An 18,257-nucleotide genomic window follows, 5' to 3' on the forward strand; every position below is an offset into this window, starting at 1 on the left:
AGAGAGTACAGTGACAATTTGGGTTTGTCCTTTTCTCTGATGTCATAAAAAGTGAAACTCTACAACTGTATGGTGAGAGTATACAGGCTGAATCCTCTTATTCAAAATGCTTGGGACCAGCATTGTTTTGGATTTTGGAATATCTGCATTGGCATATAAATAGGTAAATAATGAGGTGTCTTGGCAATGGGATACAACTCTATAAACACAAGTTGTACACATAGCCTGAAGGTCATTTTATGCAATATTTTAAAAACATTTTGTGCATGAAACAAAATTTGTACATACTGAACCATCAGAAAGCAAAGAGATCACAATTTCAGCTACACACTGGACAATTTCAATGGTTCTGACTAGATGATAGAGAATTATACAATTTTCTATCATTCCAAAGTAATGGCTGTGACAGGAACATTTTCATTGCAGATTCATATGATTACACCGGTTGAAATCCAATGATGTGAGAGCAGACTTCTGCTTGCATAGTAGATCTTTATTCTCCTCTCCCTTTCCCCTAAAATTGATTTCAGAGGGTCCCCTGAACAGGGAAAGAGCTACAAGGCAAAGGCTTTTACAGGCAGGCAAAGGGCTACAGTTAAGTTCCCTCCTCATTCCATGGATGTGTTTGGTTGGGGAAAATGTTTATCTAGGTACAAACCAGTGAAAATAAGATTCAGCACATCTAATTACATTCCTGATGGAAACTGTTGTTTACATGATTTCTTTCATCTATTAAAAAATCAAAATGATATCAAATATTATGATATGTAGTTTTGATTCTTCCTTGATTCTTCTGATATTTTCAGAATACAATGTTGAGTGTGGGCCACGTATAGTGGAATCTTACCATCATTTTTGTGGGCACACAGTTTACTTTTGGAGTTTCTGGTCTCTGGATTTCAGGTTATCTTAAAGTCCCCAACTCGCAGCTCAAACAAATAATTTCACTGTCTCAGTGCTCTCACTCCTAGGCAAATATAACTGCAGGTGCAAGACAATTGCCTGAAATGATTTGCACGTCCACAGAAATGGGCATAAAGTATTTACATGTATGGTAGGATAATCTTGCTCCATTTTTCTTGCTTAAAAACTCAAATGTTCGCTATATTTGCTTATGCCTGAATTATGATCTCCTGGCTTCATGCCCAACTTCACTGAATGTGGGCTAATTGTTGATTCAAACCCGGATTCTCCCCCTTGGTCCTACCTACTGCCAAACAAATTATGAACAACTTTTGAATTAAATTTAAAGTTCAAGGTCTTCTTCAACATTACAAAACCTCTTTCACAGGAAAAAATATTAAAATGCTATGGATTGTCTTGAGTGACAAGCAGGCATATTTGATGCATTATCGCTTTTTAGAACTGAAAGATCCACCCAAAAGATGGGTGCTCTACAAGCTTCATCGCCTTATCACGTGTTGCCGTGGACTGTCTACTTATGAGTAACTGAGCATGTGTAAATGCTGCATGAACCTGGGGTCCTCTAGCATACAGGGCTCCTAATCATGTGGAGTATCTCTGCAGGTTCTGCAGAGATAGGCACACATATTGCTGTTTGTAGACATATTATTGTTGTGTGCTCTCATGTCTTTTCTGATTTATGGTGACTCTGAGGAAATCCTGAGGCAAGTTTTGTCCAGAAGTGATTTGCTACTGCCTTCCTCTGAGGATGGGAATGCATGACTTACTGTATATACTTGAGTATAAGCCTAGTTTTTCATCCCTTTTTTTAAGGCTGAAAAAGTCCCCCTTGGCTTATACTCGAGTCAATATTATTTATTATTTTATTCTGTTGCTATTATTGTTGTTGTTACATTTATTATTTTAATTTATTTATTATTATTATTACATTTATCATTTTACTCTATTATTACTGTTATTATTACATTTTTATTATTTTACTCTATTATTATTATTATTATTATTATTTTACTGACACAAAAACACAGTATGTCACAGCAAATGAGATATATATGATGGATTTTGTATCACAAAATCACAAGTCGAACACTTCCCAAATGTCTATGACTGTGTGATGTATTATTATTATTATTAACATTGTGATTATTATTATTATTACATTTATAATTTTCTCTTGTTATTATTATTGGAAGGATATGTAAGCAGATTTACATTGAAAAAGGTTAGAATAATGGTTTAATCAGAGTTGGGCAGTCTTATCTTAAACTACAGTTTTATGTAATATTCAAAAAACATTTAACCTACTGATGCCTCAATTAATGTAATTTTATTGGTATCTATTTTGATTTTGAAATTTAGCAGTAGCTGCTGCGTTTCCCACCCTCGGCTTATACACGCATCATTCCATTTTCCCTTTTTTTGTGGGAAAATTAGGTGCCTTGGCTTATATTCGGGTCGGCTTATACGGCACCTAAGGCCACCCAGGAGGGTTCCACTGCTGAATCAGGATTTAAATCCTGGTATCCCCAGAGCCCAGTTTAACACTTAAAAGTAGACTATGTTGGCTGGCAGTCTCCACCTTCAAAGATTTAAGGCCTAGCTTTGTTCATTTAAATCATGTACTACATTTCCTTGGGGGCCGGTGGGGTGGGGTAGTATGAGCATTGGCCTATGACTCTGGATTGATGGGTTCAAATCCCTGCTCACCCATTGAGTTCCACAGAGTAACCTTGGGCAAGTCACATTCTCTTAGCCTCAGAGGAAAGCTTGTGATAAGTTAGCCCTACAGTCACCATAAATTGGAAATGACTTGAGCAGCAACAACTATATTGGCCATCTTTGTTTTTCTTAAAAAACTCATTTGCACAGCAAATTATCTTGCCTTTGACACCCTTCACCACCACATCATTTAAATCAAGCATAGATGTCCCTTTCCCTGTTCTTTTAATCAAGATGTGTCTATCTAGCTTAAGAGTAACACACACACTATGTAATGTGACAGTCCTCGTGGATTTTATTTTTTCAACACCCTGCTTTTCTTTGAAAAGCCAACCTGCCTCAGCAAGTTTAGATGCCTTTTTGAAATGTTTTCTTTCGAGCAACCAGAATACTCCAGCTCTAGTTAAAAAGAGCTGCTATATCAGCATGATGGAAAGTGATGTCAACAAATCTTAAGTGTGTAACAGGATGGTTGCTGTTGTTATTGTTCCAGATTTTTTCAAAACAAACCAATAGTCCAACGGCTTTTTGGCTCCCATCCAAAATTGCAGTACATACTCTCTAACAAAATCAAGAATAAAGGAAAATATTAGTCAACTCGCTTGCAAATTGACTCTAGGTTTCTGTAATGCATAGTGGTTCCACAAACTGGTTGCAACCATCTGGCATCATCAGAAGGCCACTGTGAAGCCAAGACAAATAGCAGCTCATTGGGCATGACTAAATGATTATCTGTCTCTATGCAGCAGAGATCCAGAGATACAAAACAAACAGGCTTCTATACAGATTTCAAAAATGCTTTCCTATCCCTTTGCCAAGGACAAAAGACACTTGAGACAAAATTTTCTTCCATTTGATTTACTTTCTTATCCTAGCCTATAGACTCCTAAAAGATTATTATACAGTTATATTAGTATAGCTATGGTAACCCCATTGCTTTCTTTATCTTCACAACTATGACACAGATTAGGTTGTGAAGAAGCGATGAGCCTGAGGACAACCCTATAAAAGATAGACTCAGGGTTTGAACTGGTTGTTTCTCCTTCTCTTAATCACATCATGTAATTTCCACATTCATTCCAATAAAAATTAAACCAAGTTTGAACTAGAATTTTTCCACAATCTTCCTTTAGGATGTGCCTGGTTTCCCAGGGCCTAAAATGTTATGAGCTCATTATGTCTATGATGTAGAATTCATCGTTTTAGTGGGTTGTAATGAATACTATTGGAAAATTTCCACAATATAATAATAGCATCAAAGTCACCCACATATACAAAAATAACCTTGAAAAAGATTATTAGAACAAAAAGGGAGACACATACAAACGGTAAGACCTCTTTATCTGTGAGGAATATGTTCCTGACCAGCCCAGTGATGTGAAACTGAAGGTATAACTGAGTGCCTTTGGTTGAAGAAAATCCTACATTTTCTGATTTGAACCTGAATATATGGAAGTGTGGACTCAGATAACTCAGTTTAAAGCAGATATTGTGGGATTTTCTGCCATGGTTATATGGCTGTGTGGAAGGGCCCTTTGAAACATCTCACTCCCGGTCCTGGTATAGCATTGAGTTGCATTGGAGAGCAGAAGAGGCAGCAAAATTGTTCTTCCCGCTTGGCTTAGGCAAATGAAAACTGCTGCAGCTTCTCTCAGCTTGTGTGGTATTTTTCATTTGTTGCCTGGCTATATGTGTTCTAGCTTTCATTCATGAAATGTTGGATGCCATGTTTGTGTGGTCATGCTGATGGAAGTACTCTGCTAACACTACATCTCCTAAAGCTACATCCCCTCTGAAGGAAGATTCGGTAGGCTCCTCAGCTGTGAATCTTTGCTCCATTTTGACATCTAACCAGGTATACAAAAAAATAGACCGAACTCCTTTCTTCTCAGTAGGCGAGCCACCTCCTCCTGCCACTACTACCACCAACAGTAAATTAAACACTGGAAATCCATACTGAAAGAGTTTGTTAGAGAATGAAAAATGAAACCCTTCTTGTAAGCTTAGTTTATATTATCATTTGATTAACTCCCATGTTCTAAAACAGTTTTCACCTCTAGGTACATAATTTTCCTACTATTCAACTGTTTAGTCAAATTGTATTAAATCACAATAAATCAAACATGCAACATCTACTCGGTGTTCTTGGATCTTACTGCATTTTAGCATTTCATTTATTCATTCACTCATTTATTCTTTCAATTACATTTTTACCCTCTAAGTGGCTTGGCACAATGCCCTTAGTCTCACGGCTCCCCATTTGACCCTCACACTAAACTCATGAGATAGATTAGAAAATAACTACTCTGGTCTGATTGGTTTCTGGTGAGGTAGTAATACTTTGTGATAATATGACACAGGGAAGTTGCTGCTGCCCTGTAGTATGTATGTTAACACACCTTACAGGGAACTTTGAGTGAAGTCTGTAAAAGTGAAAGCTTTTGTCAAAAAAAACAAAAACCCCACCCTTGTTAAATATTAAGGTGTCACAAGAGTCGTTCTGGTTTTTGGTTCAATTAATTAATGTGACTACTCCTCTTGAAATGAATGAATCCAGTATACTGAATCCAGTTGCTATTAAAATTAAACAAAACAGTGTTTTTCTTACTGGCTACATCGGTGTTTCTTAACCTTCTTAATACTGCAATCTCTTAATACAGATCCTCATGTTTTGATGACCCCCAACCATAAAATTATTTTGTTGTTACTTCATAACTGTAATTTTGTTACTGTTATGAACCGTAATATAAATATCTGATATGCAGGATGTATTTTGATTCACTGGACCAAATTTGGCACAAATACCGAATTCGCCCCAATTTGAATACTGGTGGAGTTTGGGGGGTGGGTGGGTTGATTTTGTCATTTGGGAGTTGTAGTTTCTGGGATTTATAGTTCCACAATCAAAGAGCATTCTGAACTCCACCAATGATGTAATTGAACCAAACTTAGCACACAGAACTCCCACGACCAACAGAAAATATTGGAAGAATTTGGTGGGTTTTGGAGTTGTAGTTCACCTACATCCAGAGAGCACTGTGGACTCAAACAATGATGAATCTGGACCAAACTTGGCACAAATACTCAATATGCCCAAATGTGAACACTGGTGGAGTTTGGAGAAAGTAGACCTTGATATTTGGGAGTTGTAGTTGCTGGAATTTCTAGTTACTTTCAATCAAAGAGCATCCTAAATCCCACCAATTGAGCCAAACTTCCCACACAGAACCCCGGTGCCTTGAAGGGACTCACTGGTGCAAGCCTCCCTCTACCATGCTCTCCCTCGCTTGCACATGTGCATTATGCTGCCATGTGCCAAACATGCCTGCTCTCCCCTCCCTGCTTGGAGTCTCTGAAACAGCCCTTTCCTTGGCTGAGAGGCCCACCAATCACAGTGGAAAACGGCTTTTGGCGGGAGACTTTGTGTCTGTTTTCAGAAAGGAAAAAAAATAGGTGAAGAGATCTTCAGCCTTCTCTGCCAAAGGGGTTCCTAAGACCATTAGAAATATATGTTTTCTGATGGTCTTTGGCGACCCCTCTGAAACCCCCTTGCGACCCCATGGTTTAAGTCAGCTAGGAATCATATAGGCACAGTGACAAAGTCATAGAGTAACATAACAAAACAGATTTGGATTCTGTGGAATTCTCAAAATTTTAGAATATATTCAGCATATAATCGATGGATGGATGGCATCCTTGAAGTGACTGGACTGACCTTGAGAGAGCTGGGGGTGGTAACGGCCGACAGGGAGCTCTGGCGTGGGCTGGTCCATGAGGTCACGAAGAGTCGGAGACGACTGAACGAATGAACAACAACAACATAATCGACAATGGGAACATATTATAAACTTTTGAGGAACTTTACAGAACATGATATGTAATACTTATACACAACACAATGCCAGCTTAATGGAGTGGTCAAGAAACATCTCTTAAACTGTCATTTTCCATATCTTTTTCAGCCAGGTGCACATTTAGCAAATGTGAAGTGAAGGAAGGGATGCACACAAAGACATTTATAGCCATGATGTCTCATGTTTTAATATACAGACAAAAGAGAGCTCTTATCCTTACCTTGGTCAAGAGATGATTATTTCCATGAAAACAAACCCTAACTAGTATGCCAACATTTCACTATGGTCAGCAGATGTTGGGTTTTGAGACCATTTTCTTGTCAGTTCATGTTTCATTATCTCTTTAACATCTGGGGAAGCACCACTTGGAGAACCTCCATTTCCCTATAGATAATAGCTAAAAACACCCCCATTAATGTGGGAACATTTAAAGCAATATTCGACACTAAAAATGAAGAAAACAGACAATTTTTCTATCATGCATTTCACATTGTCAATTGGATAGTAGCCAAATGATGGGTTGTCCCTTTTTCTCCCTCCCCCCTCTCCCCAAATTACTGATGAATTCAAAGTAAAACACACTCCATACTTACCGGAACAAAGATCACTAACTTTGAATGGCTTGCGATAGGTAAACACAGCTGGGGTTTTTGACTCAATTAGTAGTAATGCAACCTGCTGCCACACAAGAATCTCTGGTTCAGGTATGACCTCAAGTTTCCCAGTACTCCAGGTGCTGGGAGTCTGCAAGGTTTGTTTTTTATGGAAATAATGATCTCTTGGCCAAAACAACGGCAAGGACTCTCTTTTTCCTGGACATTAAAAACGAGACACCTGAGCCATAAATGGCTTGGACCTTAATCCTAAATACACTTATGTGGAAGTAAATACCATAAGATCAATAGAACTTGTAAATATGGTCAGGGCCATGCTGTAATGTTGTTTTCCTTATGACTGAGAAACTGTATGTTAGTAGATGTTTTTCCTTAAACCACTGTGCACTGCTTACCTATTTCAAAACCTAATTCAAGCAACACACGTCTAGGCAGAATCTTTACTTTGCTTTTAGTATACCATGAACACACGGTCAGCTTTCTGTGAGGTAATCTCTAAAAGGAAAAGATGAGAAACCCAAAGTAAATAAGACACTTGTGTTCCTGGATTTGATCAGTTACTAACTGGAACTGAAAATATGGCTAAAGAATGGAGGAAACTTAGAACTGGCTAGAAGTTCGCTTGTGAATTAGAACTGAACTCAAACGGGGAAGTATCCCCGTGCTTTCATCATTACAATTTATGTATGTGTCCGTATCTCTTATAAGAGGCTGGTTTAACCTCCAGTTTGCTGGTAAAACTGAACTACTGTGTCGTGAGATGATGCATGTCTAAAAAGTGTGTCACCAATACGAAATATTTTTAAATCTCTGTCAAAGACTCTATCCACAAATACACTATCTTTTCCCTTGGATAATACAGGCATGCTTCAGGAATGGGGAAACACAGTAGAGTACTGGTAAATAATGAACTTTAGGCATTTATTCTGATTGTCCAGGAAGCCACAACCCACAAAAGAATGTTTATAATGCAGACAGCTCTCTTGACCTATATCAACAAATCAGTTCTATTTTTATTTCTACTTGGAGAAGGTCTTTTGTAAAGTTAATGAAGCTGAACTTCCCATTCGAGGCCATACCATCCTCCATATTAGGTTTTAAAAGAGGCATAGTTCAGAACAATATGTTGTTGCTGGGAAAATCCGCTTTGCTCCAGCTACTGTCAGAATTTATTTATTTATTTATTTATTTATTTACGGTATTTATATATGGCCCTTCTCACCCCTGGGGAGTTAAGGTGGTTTACAACATATTAGTGACAAAAATTCAATGGTAACATACATGTAAAATCATAATAACTAGATCAGTAACATACAACTATGAATTAAAATCCTTAAAACCATTAAACATAAGACATAAATAACATTTAAACACAAAGCATTAAAACATCCTAGTATAAATATTAAAATCACATGATCCAAAATTGTAAACTGTAGCCATTCCAATTGTCATTGCACATATTCCCTAATTATTCTTTGCACTGCATTACTTTACTGGCCAAAGGCTTGGTCCCACAACCATGTCTTTGTCTTCTTTCTGAAAGCCAGGAGGGAGGGCACTGATCTAATCTCACCGGGTGAGAGAGTTCCAGAGCTGAGGAGCCACCACTGAGAAGGCCCTGTCTTTCATCCTCAAAAACTGCACTTGCGAAAGAGGTAGGACCGAGAGCTGGGTCTCTCCAGAAGGTCTTAACCTCTGTGATGGTTCATAGAGGGAGATATACCCTATACGGTTCCGGCCCAGTGTATCTGTCCAAACAGATCTCCCTCTACATCCCACCTCGGAGTCTAAGATCTTCTGGGGAGGCCCTGCTCTCGACCCCGCCTTTATCACAAGTGAGACTGGCGGGGACGAGGAGCAGGGCCTTCTCGGTGGTGGCCCCCCACCTGTGGAACTCACTCCCCGGGGAGATCAGAACAGCGACTTCCCTTCTCTCATTCAAGAAAAAGCTGAAAACTTGGATGTGGGATCAGGCTTTCGGAAACTCTGGCAGCTAAAAAGAAAGACCATAATGATGGGCAAATGACGAAACCTATTGGACCTATGGAACTCGAAACACTGACCATGAGACTGTTTATTGTTGTGCTATTGTGTTATATATTGATGTTTTTAATCTGTTAATTGTTTAATTATTGTAATTGTTTTATATTTGTATGTATTGGATAAGGGCATCGAATTGTGCCCTCTTTGTAAGCCGCCCTGAGTCCCCCCTCGGGGGTGAGAAGGGTGAGGTATAAGTAGCAGAAATAAATAAATAATAAATATGTTTAGACAGGTAAGCTGGGCCAGAATCGTTTCGGGCTTTATGGGCTACAGCCTGAACTTTGAATTGTGAATTAGAACTGAACTCAAACGGGGAAATAAAGCCTGTGGGATATGGCATTGTCCCAGTCCTAGAACTTCAATTCTTGTGACCCTGGTTCCAGTACACCACTGGGAAATCATTATCTACCATGTAATTTTCATCAACCTGATGTTCATTTTCATTGGACTACAACCTCCATCACCAACATATATAGCCATGCTGTCTAGGGAAGTATGATTCTACACCACATGTAGAAAATGCCAGCATGGGAAAGACTATTCATGGGCTTCAGTAAAGACAGCTGGGGACATCAAAAAGTGGAGTTGGCTCCATTTCTATGGGATATGAATGAGTTGCATCATAGTGTGTCCCCCCCCCCCCACCCCACCTCCTGACATGTCATTTTCACACATCAGGAGTACTCTCTGGAGGGGTCTTCGCTGCTGGCAGCCCTCTCAGTTTCAAAGAGGGAAATTGGAGGCTGGGGGTGGGGTGGGGTGGGGGGCTGGATGCCATCCCTCGAGTGAAAACCCAAGGTTGTGTGTTGGTGGGCATGGGGACAGAAACCTGGGTTTAAAAAACCCAGTTCATCCCAGATTTTGGGCCTGTCTGGAAAAGGCCCCCAGTTCAATCGAGGTTAACCTGAGACATTGTTTGGATACCTCAGGTAAACCCATTAGCTATCATGGGCTTCAGGGCTTGTGTAGAAGGGCCCTTAGATTGCACCATTATCTTATCAAAGGCCACTCAAATAAATGAAATGGGTAAACAAATCCAGAACCTGTAAGTAAACAGGAATGCTAAAGGAGAGACCAGGCAGTGAGGATGAACATTATATTTTATCAGTGTTCAACTAATCATTAGCGTAAAACTAGGACAACTAAAAAGGTTAAAAGCAGGAAAGAGTCTAAATTGCTAAATTGTTTTTCATAATTTCAATCCCGCTGAACTAGAAAGATTTACTTGAATTTTAGTTGATCATTCAGCAATTGTTGATCTTTTAACCCATCTGGAATAAAATAAGTCTTTTTCTTCTGGGAGCTAGCAATTGGACTAAAACCAGAAAGTTTAAAGTATGGGAGAAAATGGGATACTGATGGAAACAGTTCATAGAATGTGAAGACACCTAGGAAATGATATCAGATATTTATTTGGCCAAATGTAAGCTATCTAAGGAGCCCCCGGTGGTGCAGTGGGTTAAACCGCTGAGATGCTGAGCTTGTTGACCAAAAGTTCGCAGGTTCAAATCCGGGGAGCGGTGTGAGCTTCCGCTGTCAGCCCCAGCTTCTGCCAACCTAGAAGTTTGAAAACATGCAAATGTGAGTAGATCAATAGATACTACTTTGATGGGAAGGTAACGGCGCTCCATGCAGTCATGCTGGCCACATGACCTTGGAGGTGCCTATGCACAATGCCGGCTCTTTGGCTTAGAAATGGAGATGAGCACCAACCCCCAGAGTGGGACACGACTGGACTTAATGTCAGGGGACAACCTTTACCTGTAACCTAAGCCATCTAAGGTGAGCCTTCCAACTGTTTGCAGATGTGTATATAATCCTATCATCACTTATCAAACAAAGGATTTATAAAACAGTATGTTACATGTGCCCAAAGCAATCCTTGAACTCTTGCATACATATAATGTCACTCACAGACATGTATATATGAAGGGCAAACACCTGCCAAGCAGAGACCTTTGGGCATATACTGCAGCTATACAAAAAGAGAATTCCATGCATGTCAGAATTCTGTACCCATGGAGTTCTCATTGCATGTATATGAATCTGTACATACAAATGTATACATGAAAGCAAGCTTCTATGCTGTACATATGTCTGTACATGAGGATAGAACTGTAGGACAAAGGCAACATTGGGCATGTGGTTGCTTACATGTTTTGATGTGACACTGAATAAAATCACAACAAACTTTTCTTGATCTTTTGGAATGGTCTGATCATAAACTGTTCATAGAGAAACCAGAAGTGGGCTAATGCAAAACTCCTGGCAACAACAGTTGTAAAAATGAGTGAATACCAAAGTAATGTTATTACTTGTGTGACTGGTGACACAATATTTTGTTTTCTTTCTTTACAAAGTTCAGGGGTTCAGCACTGATGTAGATGCCCAAGGAAATTTTACAGCTAAGTAAATAAAGCACGCAGATACACTGTATCTAAAGAGATTCTGAATTCAGGGGAAATGCATAAATAATCAAATTACAGGAATGTTCCAACATCCCTTTGCTCACTGCGTTCCATTAATCCAGTGGGTGGGTTTTCTTCCCTGAGAATGCCCAAAAAACTAAAGGTTACATTCTGTTCCCACATATTTTCCGATTCTTCCCCTGTATTTCCTATAACCTGGCTTCAAATCAAAGAAAATATTGTATAAGAAATTAGTATACAAGAAAGACAAAAGTGATATGAAAAACAACCCTTCTTAGTATTGATGGTAATCATTTCTGGTTTTAATTTACTCTTGACTCTTTTGGATAGGTCGAGTCATACATGACCAAACAGGAAACAAAAATTAACTAAGGAAACATTCCCCCTTTGCATTCTATTATTTGAACTGCATAGCATACTATTCAGCTTGAGCTTAATGTGTTCCATAAAATCCAACAAACATGCAGTTTGACCTCTGCGTAGATTTCAGGAGTAAACCCAGTTCTCTAACTTTTTGCAACCCTCACATTCTTGAAAGGAGGTTATGTTTTCGAACTACAACTCCCAGAATAATTCAGCCAGCATGACCAGTGCGCATGCTACTTGGAGGATTCTGTAAAACTGTAGTTTTTAAAAAGTAAGTTTTCCATACTGTGCACACAACTTGGTTCTTTGGAGCAGAATTTGATGGATGCAAAAGTGTGGTGAGGGAATCAACTCCTGCATTCTGTTGAAGGAAATTATTCAATTATCAAGATGATGGTGAGGGGTGGATTTGTTGCTGCTGCTCTGTGCCTTCAAGACATTTCTAACTCATGTCAACTATGAGGCAAATCTATCAGGAGGTTTTCTTAGCAAGATGTATTCAGAAGAAATTTGCCATTGAATTTCTCTAAGACTGAAAGAAATCGATTCACTTAGGTCAGGAAAGAAAGTGAATATGACAATAATATGGCATATTCTACCTAGTGGCATGAACAGTAGAAAAAATGCTGGTTCATCACATCAAATAATTTGAGAAGCACTTCCACAACCATGTTCTCAGTCCCTCTATGTACAATAGAGGGTACAATTTTAATCCATGAGTCAGAAAATACCAAATAAAACATGAAAGCGAGCAATAAAGGTGTGGTTAGAGGTTTATGGATCCAAATATAAAGCTAGTGCATGGATACATTCCCATTGAAACAGCTATATTCATTTCATTGTTATTTTGTACCTTCAAGACATTTACTGTTTATTGTGACCTTAAGGCAGTGACTCTCAACTGCCTAATGCAACGACCGCTTAATGCTGTTATTCATGTCATGGTGACCCCCAAATATACAATTATTATCCTTGCTACTTTACAACTGTAATTTTGCTACTGTTGTGAATTGTAATGTAAATATTTGATCTGCAGGATGTATTTTCAGTCACTGGACCAAATTTGGCACAAGTATCCAATACGCCCAAATTTGAAGTTTGGGGGGGGGGGGGATTGATTTTGTCATTTGGGAGTTGTAGTTGCTAGGATTTATAGTTAACCTATAATCAAAGAGCATTCTGAACTCCACCAATGATGGAATTGGCACACAGAACTCCCATGACCAACAGAAAATACTGGAAGGGTTTGGTAGATTTTTACCTTGAATTGTGAATTTGTAGTTCACCTACATTCAGAGAGCACTGTCAACTCAAACAATGATAGATCTGGACCAAACTTGGCATGAATACTCAATATGCCCAAATATGAACACCGATGGAGTTTGGGGAAAATAGAGCTTGACATTTTGGAGTTGTCGTTGCTGGGATTTATAGTTCACCTATAATCAAAGAGCATTCTGAACCCTATCAATGATAGAATTGGGCCAAACTTCCCGCACAGAATCCCCATGTCTTGAAGAGACTTGCTGGTGCAAGCCTCCCTCCATCCTCACACACTCTCCCTCGCCTGCACATGCGCAGCATGCTGCCACACACCGAGCATACCTGCTTTCCCCTCCCTGCTTGGACTCTCAGATTAAGCCCTCCCCTTGGCTGAGGGACCAGCTAATTACAGCAGAGGAGGGCTTTTGGTGGGAGGATTCGCTGTCTGTTTCCCAAAAGGAAGAGAAGGACAGCTGAGAGATCTTCAGCCTTCTCTGCCAATGGGGTTTCTAAGACCATCAAAAATATGTTTTCTGATGATCCATGGTGACCCCTCTGAAACCCCCTCATGATCCCCCCAGTGCTCTTGGCCCTCAGGTTGAGAAACACTGCCCTCATGCAACTCCACCATGGCATTTTCTTGCAAAATTTGTCTCAGGGATGCAGGTGGCATGCCATTGCCTTCCTCTGAGGTTGAGAAAGTATGACTTGCCCAAACTCACCCAATGGGTTTCCACAGCCAAGCAGAGATTCAACTGCTGATCTCCAGAGTCACAATCAAACACTATACCATGCTGACTCTCTACTATATTCATCTGTGCACCATTTAATTAGCCAGATGCATACTTGCAGAAGGAAAGGGAGAATATCTACATCTGCAACCCTTGGTTGCCAAATGTGATTAAAATGTCTGCAGGTACAATTGGGCCAATTTTAATCAGGGTCTAATGTTTACAGATGTTTACAGACAATGCAGACTATACAGTTTAAGTTTAAGGTAGGATCACTAGCTATACAGAAACATGGATAGGTTATATAAGCTAATTAAAATACACAGAGTCAAAAAGTATTACATTTAATAATAGGTTTACATTTTAATTATGAAAATAATTAATATATTTGTGTGTGTGTGTATAGAGAAGGAGAGGGAGGGAGAGAGGACTGTTAAATTCTGTTCTGATCTGTTTTTACTCATTTATGTGCAATATAATACATATAACACACACATATGTATAGTCATATGCAGTGCAATCAGTATATGTATATGTTTATATACACCTGTATGAATTTAACTGCATCCTTCCAGGTTACGGTACTGTTTGTTTCCTTTTAAATCAACCTAAAGTTTACATACAATAGATATATAAAAGTGAATGGGTAACAACAGAGGGCACATTGAATCAAAATTTGCTTTTGTCTTTGTAGTTCTCTCTGCTAATGTCATTTAGTTCTAAAGCAGCAGAAGCAGCAGCAGCTCTGCAATACTGCTAAATATATTGCACTCTATCTTTTTCAAAGCATTGCAGGCATTCACCACACTGGAATAACAAAGCCGTAATCTGATATATGACAAATATTACCAGCTTAATGGCTGATGTCCATTACTGATGGGACCTGCTCACTATTGAGAAAGGTTTGGCATTGAAGGATTGCTGAACAAACAGAACACCTGAAAAAACTTGCATGCGAGTCTGTCATCAAGTGTGATCGAGGACATTACCTGAGAACGTTGGCTCTTATCTTAAGGTGGAAATTGCCAACAGTTCCAAACAAAGAGCTTCTGTCAAGGGAGGCTGATGGCCTGAGCCTGTCAGGTGGTGCTTTGACTTCCCAAGACTTCATGGATCACCGGAGACCAAGCTGTACACTAGCCTTCAATAGAGGAGCAACACTACAAACCAACTACTATCAACAGGCAACTGTTCTCCCCCGCTACAGAGAGAGAAAAGGTTAAAAACATTGTCTCATGAGAACTTGTGGGAAACAGGGAAAATGTATAACCACATCCCTAACCAATCAATTACTTTAATTTAATAAATGCATTTATAAATCATATCAGAGGGAAAGACACAATTTTCAAAACCTTAATAGAATAGAGCAGGCGTAAAACCATAAAAAGAAATTCAGCAATTACAATTAAAATTAAAAGTGCTATATAAAGTGTCATATAAGACATCAATCTGATGGAACAGAATAGTATTTGCTGCCAAAACAAAACATAGTTCTGTCTTCTTTCTATGCAATTTGTACAATATTCTGGTAGAACCCCCCTAAGAAAATGTGTATATATTTGTGTATGTCTTCTAGTAATTCTAGTAAATAATTTTGCACATGTGTACTGACATGCACTTTTTTGCATGCATTTCTTGTGCAACGTTTTGTGTGAACACATTTTCTCTATTCCAGATCTTTTTACATTCATTTTTGTTCAGAAGTCTGCATTGAGAAACTATAATCGTCTTCCAGTTTGCATATTAATGAGGGAAAGATGAATTCGCTCACAGTTCCAGAGCTTGCAAAAATGTTCATGCTGACTGTGAATTTCTAGGAACAGTAGTCCAAATTTCAAGAGTTCTAGCTGATCCTTTAAAATAATCCATTTCTTTCCCAACTCTAATTAAAACATTCAGTTCAAACCACATGCTACTGCAAGAGAACAGAGTGAAAAACATTTCCTACATCAGGAATGCCTTTATCATGCACCTGAAAATGAATGATTTATATTTGTGTAATTTACACTACACTATCATATACAACAAATAGTGCGTGAGGTGCTTTCTTGCCATTTCCTCATCCTGTAAGTTGGTGGGATAAAGACATTTTTAAATAGTTTTAATTGGCTACTATATGTAACAGTGGCCATTTTGGAAGGTGACAAGTGCAGTGGTCTGCTGCTAATATCTTTGTGAGAAATAATATAATTGCAATATCATATAATAATAATAATAATAATAATAATAATAATAATACTTTATTTGTAGCTAATCCTCTCTCCCCAAAGGGACTCAGGATGATTTCCAACATATATAGCAAACATTCAATGTCAACAAAGAGAAGACATATAAATAAATTACATCAAAACCAAATATACGCAGCCTAATTTTAAACCGAATGACAAACAAAATATATCCATTATAAAAATTAACATAGCCTCAACAGACATAATATATGTCAGGGCAAAACATCTAAAACTAACAGCTAAAACCTTATAGAGCAATGGAATGATTTCCGACAACCAACAGGCTAATATTAATTCCACTATCGAGACAAGATTTAACAAATCTAGGGAGGGTGTGTCGAGACATGTTAGACTTCCTCTTCTCCATATGGCAGAGTGCATAGGTGGGCTTTTAGCAACTTTTTGAAGGTGAGGAGTGCAGTCTTTAGTTCTTTTGGGAGGTAGTTCCAGAGGAGTGGAGCGCCCATGGAGAACCTGGTTGCTGATCTTTGAACTAGTTGCAGCTTCCAAGCTATCTTCAAAGGCAGCTCCACGTAGAGAGCGTTTTAGTAATCCAAACAGGAAGTAACCAAAGCATGGACTACCATGGCCAGATCTGGCATCTCAAGGCATGGGTGCAGCTGGCACCAAAGTTTTAGTTGTGCAAAAGTGCTCCTGGTCATTGCCGACACCTGGGGTTCCAGGGTCAGCGATGATTCCTGGGATCACCCTTACACTGTGAACTTGTGTCTTCAGGGGGAGTGTGACTCCATCCAGCACAGGCTGTAATCCCACACCCTGATCTGCCTTCTGGCTGACCAGGAGTATCTCTGTTTTGTATGGATTTACCTTCAACTTATTTGCCCTCAACTAGTCCATCATTGATGACAGGCACCCGTTTAGGGGCTTGATGGCATCCTTGGCTTTCGGTGTAACTTTGAAAAAATAACAACAGGAATGGATCCTTGCATGCTGAGTACCACTGTTTATACCAACCTTAACAAAGCCTGTTCTTGTCTTTTCTCCAATATGACTGCATGCAAAAATGTAGTCATATAATGCTCTGTTTTGTGTTAAAATGTATAAAATTGAGAAAAAAGTAGAAAATGGAAGAAGTAGCTGGAAAATGTTGCTTTCATCTTTCTCTTTTTCTCTATTTGCTCTCAAGACAAATCCTAATTCTTCCTGTCAGCAGCAGGCACTATCCTGTGCGAATAGTAAGGATTAAATCATGTTTCAGGAAAATACCAATTACAGTTAAGTGCTGCAATCCTGAAAGCATTTGCTCGTAATATTCCCACCGACTCAGAAGGAATGATATGCTGATATGTGGTCTCGAGCCTTGGGATTTCCACAGCATGCTACCAATGTTTTGTCCTGCCAATATAATACACTACTAGGGAATATTTAATTTCGTCAACATTTCCCCTCTAATATGTCAGTCATAGTCTCACATCAGGCAGGTACAACCAACATACAGAATCTCCTCTTCCCATACAGAAACCGAACTCATATTTGTTAGACATCCCAAACAAGTTCTAATGTACCATGGAAACAGCACAGCTTAATAAAGAAATACATACTTTTCTTCAGAAAGCTACACACTGCAGTAGCCAACCCTAACAAATCTACTTATTTATTATTTCAGGCAGCCCCCGTAATATTCTCTGGATGGTTTACAAGCACATTGCAAAACCCTAAAGATATAAAATCACTATAAAACAATAATAATGTAGTGTAAGATTAAAATTACACAGAATAAAATCAGCAGCAAAACCCCCTGATTTATATAGAGTTATTTACTATTTAAAACAAGCATAATAAAAACCTCCAAAGTGCGAGGGGAACCAGTATATTATAGAGGACTGAAAATCACTCAGGCAACATGAATAGACAGTATTTTGAAAATTTCTGTTATAGCAGTTGTGGACACAATGATCAAGAGATGTAGAGAAAAAAGAAAACATAAAAGAAAGGGAAGCACTATGCTGGAGATAAAATGGCCACAGTGTTATTGGTAACAGCATTAAAGCCTTGCCACAACCAAGGACAATAGCTTCATGCATTAGATAATCTATCTGTCACATGATGAATGTCTTCACCCGAG

General features: G+C 38.9%; 1 protein-coding gene and 1 long non-coding RNA gene across 3 annotated transcripts in view; one reads left to right on the top strand and one right to left on the bottom strand.

Annotated features, from left to right (window-relative positions):
* Nucleotides 1–18,257, bottom strand: part of SLC25A21 (solute carrier family 25 member 21) — a 306,932-nt gene that overhangs the window by 51,863 nt on the left and 236,812 nt on the right. The window lies entirely within an intron of this gene.
* The window catches only part of LOC132764877 (uncharacterized), a 90,309-nt gene that overhangs the window by 231 nt on the left and 71,821 nt on the right, over nucleotides 1–18,257 (top strand). The window lies entirely within an intron of this gene.

This window comes from Anolis sagrei, chromosome 1, assembly GCF_037176765.1.
Source record: "Anolis sagrei isolate rAnoSag1 chromosome 1, rAnoSag1.mat, whole genome shotgun sequence".
In the NCBI taxonomy this organism is placed as follows: domain Eukaryota; kingdom Metazoa; phylum Chordata; class Lepidosauria; order Squamata; family Dactyloidae; genus Anolis; species Anolis sagrei.